This window comes from Lygodium microphyllum, chromosome 16 (genome assembly GCF_053477565.2).
Source record: "Lygodium microphyllum isolate KBCC chromosome 16, Lygodium_microphyllum_v1.1.10, whole genome shotgun sequence".
Lineage (NCBI taxonomy): Eukaryota > Viridiplantae > Streptophyta > Polypodiopsida > Schizaeales > Lygodiaceae > Lygodium > Lygodium microphyllum.
Genome location: NC_141150.1, coordinates 58,319,677 through 58,327,561, shown reverse-complemented (window position 1 = coordinate 58,327,561; position 7,885 = coordinate 58,319,677).

The following is a 7,885-nucleotide window of genomic DNA, read 5'->3' as shown; positions in this document are numbered from 1 at the left end:
TCTTCCTCTTTTTCTTCTACCATTTAGGTAGATGCATCAACCTTTCCTTTCCTCTTCTTCTCCCACTATTGTGGGTTCTTTCTCTTCTTCTCTACCTTGTAAGTAGATATACCAACCATTTCTTTTCCTTTTTTTGTTGTTTGCCTACTCTACTCATGGAACTACCCTTGGCAAAGATATCGATTTAGCTTTGGGCATTGTCTTTTGAAGTGGCCTAATTTATAGCAATGGTAGGACCTTTGAGTGACATTGCTTTGATTTATTGTAGATAAAATGTCTAGTTGCATTAACCTTAGCTTTCTTCCTTGTGCCAACTTGTTGTTGGACTTAGGTTTTTTTAATGAAGGCATGACATCCCTTATTAGGAGGACCTTAATCCCAGTACCTTCCACTTCTAAACCTAGATGGGATACTTTGGCAAATGGATTTTTCTTGTAATGTCTTGGAGATGTGCTTGCACCTCCTTTACCCAAGTTCTAACCTTATCTACTATTTTCAGATAGGGTTTTCCCCAATTTTTATGCTTTCTTTCTCCTTCCTCTTTGGAGCACATGTTTCTACTTTCGCATCAAGGACTTGATTTCATTTATTAAGGTAGAAATAGTGCTATCCATCTCAAGTGAAAGTTTTGCTCGCCTCTTTTATTCATCCTCTTTTGGTCCTTCTTACCTATGGATAATGCATCTAGGTTATTAGGCCACACACTGAAATGCCAACCTATTTCGCTTAGGCCATTTTCATTATGTTTAATGGAATTGGGGTGGCATCATTGTTAGTGTCTCAAAGTAAAATATCTAATAGTATTAATGGTGCAATTATTAAGTCAATGGAAGGCTTCCATCTAGAGCAATCGATGTGTCATGTGCTTCCACACTTTGGACATCTGAAGTCAGCTTTATCCTTGTTAGTGTGTTCTTTTTCAACACATCTCGATGAAATGTACTCTGATTGGCTATGAACCTAACAAATGAGAGGTTCCTAGGGTTGGTTTCCTCCCATGCCTCGACCTCATTGCCTTTCCAAAGCCATAATCAAAACTAGCCTAAAATCTATCGAAATTGAATATCCCTTTTCATCATAAGTGATACAACAATTCACATATGCTTTCTCTTCCACTGATGGCTATCTCACAAAAGTGCACAGGAGCATCACTAGGTGGATGAGTGACAATGGGTCCTCTTCTCTTCTGTAGTTGAGTTGTTTGTTCATTGGATGGAATGATCGAGGGTAGGGCTAAGGATTTGGCAACCTCCTAAGTAGTCTATAATGCATGGCCTTAAAACCAAATCTTCCACAATTCGTGCACATGCATGGTTATGGATTGAGGCACTTCAAGGGGAGGTGGTTGTCATCATAATGGATGTAATGAACATGTAAGCTTATGGGCCATCTTAATGCATCTTGAAGTTTAGTGAGCTCGGGCTTAAGGCCCACCATTTCCTATGTGAGGTCTAGGCCCTTCCCCTTATCCTAAACATCAAAGACAGGCTACTAGTACAGACTGTGGATCTCTCCCTATGAATGATAATGATGTCATGATGGCTAAATAAACTTTTCATTTCTCTCCTTTAACAATTCATCAACACAAATCACCTCTTCAAAAAATTTGGCTAGCATATCTCTTTGTAGACTTGAATTACTTGCCACTATGTTATAGAGTTTCTAATTTCTAATTCCATTAATGAACACATTAGGAGACTACTTTTTGATTGGATTGTTTGGCTATCATGATCCTCTTATAGAGATTCTAAATGTGGGTGATATAATCAAGAATTTCTTCACTATTCTTTTGACTTGCATTTATCAATTTGACAATCAAATTATTTGCATGCCATCCTTTTGAGAATCTCTTGATAAAAAGGTCCTCAAGCATATCAAAGTTATTGTGTTCAGTATTGCCCAAGCTAATGAACGGAATTTGACCTTTTTTTACCTAAACACAACCCAAAATCCTATGCACGTTGACCAGAGTCTTGGAGGTTGTTATCCTCATATACATGTATAGATCATCTCCTGCTTTGTACTTCTCGATCTATTTTGTGACAATGGGGATTTTTTTTTGGTTCCTAGTGTTGCATGCTATTGCTAAATCGGCTATGATTGAGGCCGCTAATGCCACACTACTTTGGTCATTGGTTGAATTATCCATCAACTACTTGTCAACTAGTGTGGGTCGACTGTGAGGGCTATTTTATATCAGCATTTTCTCTTGGTCTAGTTCTTCTTGTGAATGCTAAGATGTGCTCGACCTAGTTCTCCTAAATGCATATCGATCCTCTACACGTCCATGAACCAAGTGACTTGCTTCAATATATCTTTTTGTAGTCTTATTTTCTCTCCTAGATTTGTTATTATCTCATGTGTTGATCTCCCCATGTGCATTATTCTCGTCTTTTGATTGTATTGTGCTAATAGCTACTAGATTTCCATTGGAAATTCACTAGGATCAAACTCTAGGTTGTCTATGTTTGAGCTCGAAGCACAGATGATTTCTACCTCTTCTTGTTAGAGTAAGGTCTTGATGAGGCTAATTAAGTCAAGTAAGGAGACAATGGCCTCTAAGGAATTTCCCTCAATGAATACAATGCATTTCACAATTAGTTAACGTTTTCATCAACCATCCAAGCACTTGCAATCAATTTGTATGGTTCTCAACTCAAGGTTTTCTTGTAAACTAGTTCTCTAACAGTACACATAAGGCCTTACATCATTCCTCAAGTTCTACAATGAGCATCAAGCTTCTTGGATATCTTCCTCGTGATCCACAATTCAAGAGGATAGGGTTCTCTCATTGTTACATGCCTAAATTACCTTGAATTGCAAGAGTTTTGAAGACCAAGGCTACAAATCCTAACTCTTAGTTATGGAGAGTTACAAACACTAGGCGTGATTGAAGTTATAAGCTCTTGAAGCAGTATTGGCACTAAGTGTTATGCTTACCTTTGGTTGAGTTGCAAGTCATGATCATGCCTGACATCGAGAAGGGATTCTCTTTCTTTGAGCTTTATGATGAGATGGTTGATGCAACTTTAGACCCTTTGTCTTGTACTGAGAGGCTTGCCAAATTGGTGATTCTTGTCCTAGCTTCCACTCTCTAATTTGTGATGGTTCTATATGCAATGTCCAATGAGTTACTCTAAATGTTTTGCATTAGTGAACCATTTCTATAATCCTTTCCACAATCCTAGGAGTATTGAATTATGACAACTTGAAGGTTAGCAAGGGATACTTCAAAAGCTTCTCTTCATGTCCTCTACAACAAGGAGCTAGGCTACATTTAAAGTACCTAATCACAAGAAGCAATGGCATTGTCATTGGTGTCGAACATACTAACTTCTTGAAACTTCTTCTTCTTTGGTCCTATAGCTAGATCCTTCTTGCTTTGATTTGCTTTGCTCAAAATGAGATCCAGTCCAAATAGTTAAAGCCCCTATGAGGATTGGTTAAGTATTAACTTTGGTCACTACTTACTCAAGTTATGGCAATTGGTCATTTGTCTCAAGGCATAAAAAATCAATGACATCCCAATAGAGCCTTTTGCCACAATGCATGCTATGCTCTCAATTTCCCTAACTCTTTACTAATATGGTCAATTGTTTCCCTAGGTAGTATGATGGTTGCAAATTTGGCCCCTCTAAGGTGTTCGTCTTACTACCAGTCACACTGGAAACCCTAGTGCATGGGTGCAAAATGGCTCTCTCATAAATCCATTCAATATCTTAAGTGGTATGCCCTAGGATGCTCAACCATGTTCCTTCCAACTCTCTAGCAAGGTTCAAGTATAAAAGCTATGTTGTTATGATCGTTTACAACCTTGTTGACCTCCAACTCTTCTATGATGCAACGGTTCAAGGTTACTACCTTGCCAGTATCTTCATCTTCTTTCATATCTTCATGTCCATGATTCAAGGGATGTGTTATATATGCATTAGGTAGGCTAACCCATAAGTTCTTGCAACTATGTGTCACTCACTTTGAATTTTCCTTGAAATAGATGTGGGGTTCACTCTAATTGGATCCAAAATCCCACCCAAGTAGCACTAGGCACTTATTCCAAGCCAAAGGCATGTGCATATGTGATACTTATAAGCGCTCTAGGCTAGGGTAGATTCTTTTTTCACTCCCTCATGATATCAAATGCATGGGTCGTATTCTATGGTCTCCAAGAAGGGAATCCAAGTGTTCTAAGAATCGCAAGGTTAGGGTGTTGGTTTTAACCAAGAAATTCATGGAGAGATTGGAATGAGCAGAGATAGAGCTGAGAGCTGAGAGAATCAAATGTAAGTGGACTAGTGTGTTGCACGGTAGACAAATAATAAAAATTTATTTATATGTTAGGGTACAAGTAAAGGGTGTGTTCACACCTGTAAGTTTATACACATGGGATGAATGGGAGTTTACATCCAAAGGGGCTTTACACCCAACATATGCCTTCCCATTTGCCATCTCAATCCTCAAGTGGTGGAATGAGGTGCGGATTTGACCAATAACTCTGCGCAATCCATGAGGCAGTTGTGTATCCATGTAATTGGGTTGGGTGATGAAACCATTGTCACATACCTGAAGGAAGTGGGTCTGGTAGTGTGCGACTTTGTGCCATGGGGGGAGAGGGGTCCAAGTCTTCTCCTTATCTAACCTGAGTATGGTTTCTCTATTTACATGGTTCAACTTTGATTGGCTTAGGTAAATTCTTGAAAAAAGAGCTTGAGAATGTGGAGATGGATGAGGGTGATTCTATATAAGATCATCTAAATAAAATTCAGGACTTGCATGAGCAGCTTATGAATGTAGATGAGTATTACTCATATGCGCAGTTGATATCTACTACTTTGAATTCATTGCCATCCTCATATTTGGCCTTTTATATGGCATTGAACCTTACCACGAGGATTTTTTCATAGTCACTTACTTTTCTTTAGCTGGTTAGTTGATTAGTTTGCTCTAAGAGAAAGAGCAGACAAGAAATAATAGTGGGATGGATATTATAGCTTCTGAGCAAGCTTTTATGGCAAGGCCAAAGGTCAAGGGTAGCCAAGCTAAACTACTCCATAGATCTCTGGGACTTTAGGTACTTCATAAAGCAGCAAGAAACAAGAGGGACACATAAGCTAAGAAGGACATGTGCCACTATTGCAAGAAGCCATGACACTACATCACAAAATGTAGAAAGTGTATAGCCAAGAAAAAGAAGGAGTCAGGGACGTTTATTTTTGATACACCTTCCACTTCTACTGAGTCCGCGTCTTTTGTTGCAAACTAGGGCTATTGTTTTTACACATGTAGTTATGAATCTTCTTGGGCCGATAGAGCATTTAGCTCTATTAAGGATACGAGCACATGGTTCTTTGACAGTGGTGCTTCTAGGCATATCACATCCCGCAGAGATTTGTCTTTCTCCGTTATTGCAACTCTTGTTGGCAAGTCTATGCAGTGTGCCAACAATACATCATACCTTGTTAGAGGCATTGGGGAGATTGTGTTAACAGCCATTGATGGCTCTATGGTCTACGTGCATTGAGTGGAAAGTGCAAAATCTATCATTCATTTGTCAAGCCCTTAGATGTTCAAAGAAAATTTAAGAGCCTTAAGGCCTTGACCTATGTCATCTTTCCTTTGGCCTTCCAATCATACAAACAAGGCCTGTTAGCCTTGGCCTAAAGGCCATTTCTCATGTGTAAGGGCCTTATGAGGCCTTAAGTCAAACCTCTTGGCCATTGTGGCCATCTTGTACATATGAAGGCCCTTTAAAGTCTTACTTTCAAGGCCTTTTGGCCATGTGTTCAAGGCTAATGCCTATGAGGCCTTTGAATAAGGCCTGTAAGACCAAAGGAAAGACCATTTGAGTGAATTTTTTTAAACAAGACCAATTAGGCCTTCTTAAACACCTCTCGGCCATATGCAAGATTGTAATGCCATAAGGCCTCAAGCCAAGGCCCCTCAACCAAGCCATTTTTGACTAGGTAAGGCCAATAGGCCTTTGACTGAGGCCATTTGGCCATAAGATTTCTTTTTAACAAGGCCACTAAGGCCTAACCAAAGGCCTCTCAATCATTAGTAAGACCTTTGGTCAAAATGCTTTTTATCAGGCCAATAGGCCTTTGCTAAATGCCTCTTGTCCAAAACAAGGCCTTTGGTTGGTTTTTTCTTTTTCTTTTTTGGTAAGGCCAACAAAACTTCGAGCAAATAATTTTGAATAATGCCTTATGGCCTTGGCTAATAGCCTTTCAACCATTTCGTTGTTCCTCAAGGCCTTCGGGCCTTATCTGAACACCTTCGACTATTCCGTTTTTGTTTAAGGCCTTCTAGGCCTTGGCCTCACAACCTCTAGTCGAAGCATTTGTATTCGAGGTATTCAATCCTTGTTTTCTTGCCTATTTAGTCAAAGCATATTGTTTAATGATGAAGGCCCTTAGAGGCCTAATAAAAGCCTTTTGGCCAAGTTGGAGAAACAATTTCCTTATAAACCTTGTGGCAGAAGAAGAAAAGGCTTTTACGCCTTTGAGATTGGCCCAATGAATAAGAGATACCCTTTTGTCTTTAATCTCAATCGAACAGTTTGAAGAAAGTCCTTTGGCCTTTGGATTCTTCCCTTTGCTATTGTGACTCCCTATGCAATGTGGTGAGGTAGAGGAGAGAGGAGAGATCATTCATACACAAATTCAATCAATTGAATCAACCAACAAAGTGATGTCGCAAGAGCCATATCTGCTTGTTTGTTGCAGATGATGTAGACAAGACACTTGCTACAACCGTTGTATCCTTCTCTCTCTTTCAACACCCTTCTACGATGAGTAATGATCCTCTTCTTCTTCTTCTCCCTCTCCTCTCTTGTTCCTTCAACTCCAAATTTCTTACCCCATCTTGGACAAAGGACATCATAGCCCTAGTTTCCAAGAAAATACAATTTTCAAAAAATAATTAATGTAGGCCTATTCTTGTCATGAGAACCATCTAAAAATATTTACCAAAGCAATAGCCCTCAAACTAGGCTCAATTGTCAAGAAGTATGTCAATGGGCTCCAATGTGGATTCATGAGTGGCAGGACTACTAATAATAACATCCTTACCGTGATAATGGCATCAAGTTGAGCAAAGATCACCAATCAACAAATAGTGTTCTTAAAATTGGATATTGAGAAGGCCTTCAACAAGGTAAAATGGAGCTATATCAAGGATACTATGGTTAAAATTGGACTTTGACTCAACATTTACTAATCTACCCTTTTTGGTAGGGGCCGCATCTCCCTCAATGGCACTCTCTTGGGGGAAGGAGCCTTAATCTCCCTTAATGCCACTCCATTAGATCCAATTGGGGTGCAAAAAGGAGTGAGATAGGGGTCCCTCCCTTAGTCGCCCTCCTCTTCATGCCTACTACCCATTCTTTCTTTTGTCTATTGGAAAAAGAAATTACTTCATGCAAATATTTAGCATGAAACATAAGGGGAAACAATTCCCAAGATAAGGATTTATTGATGACCTACTAAAATGAGTCTTAAAGATAGCAAATGTAATTCGGATACGACACTACTCTTCAAGCATGGATAGAGCACTAGAGCTATTGGGAACCTATAACTTAGCAACTAGATTCACAATTACCTACAACAAATCCTCTCATAAGTATCACCGAATATGTTCTCTATTCCCTAGGGTGGAGACAGAAGATCACTAGAAGAGGAAACATCTACAACTATCTAGGATACCCGCTAAGAATTGATGTACTAGACAATTGTCCAATGAGTTGATTGGTTCATGGAAAAGCTTACGAGTAAAGGTAAGAAAATGGAGTAAGGTGAGGTGGCCTCTCCATGTAAAACTCAAGATATTGAGCACTTTCATTTACCTAGCCATTGCCTTTTACTTGGCTCTTATCACATGGAGCTCCAAA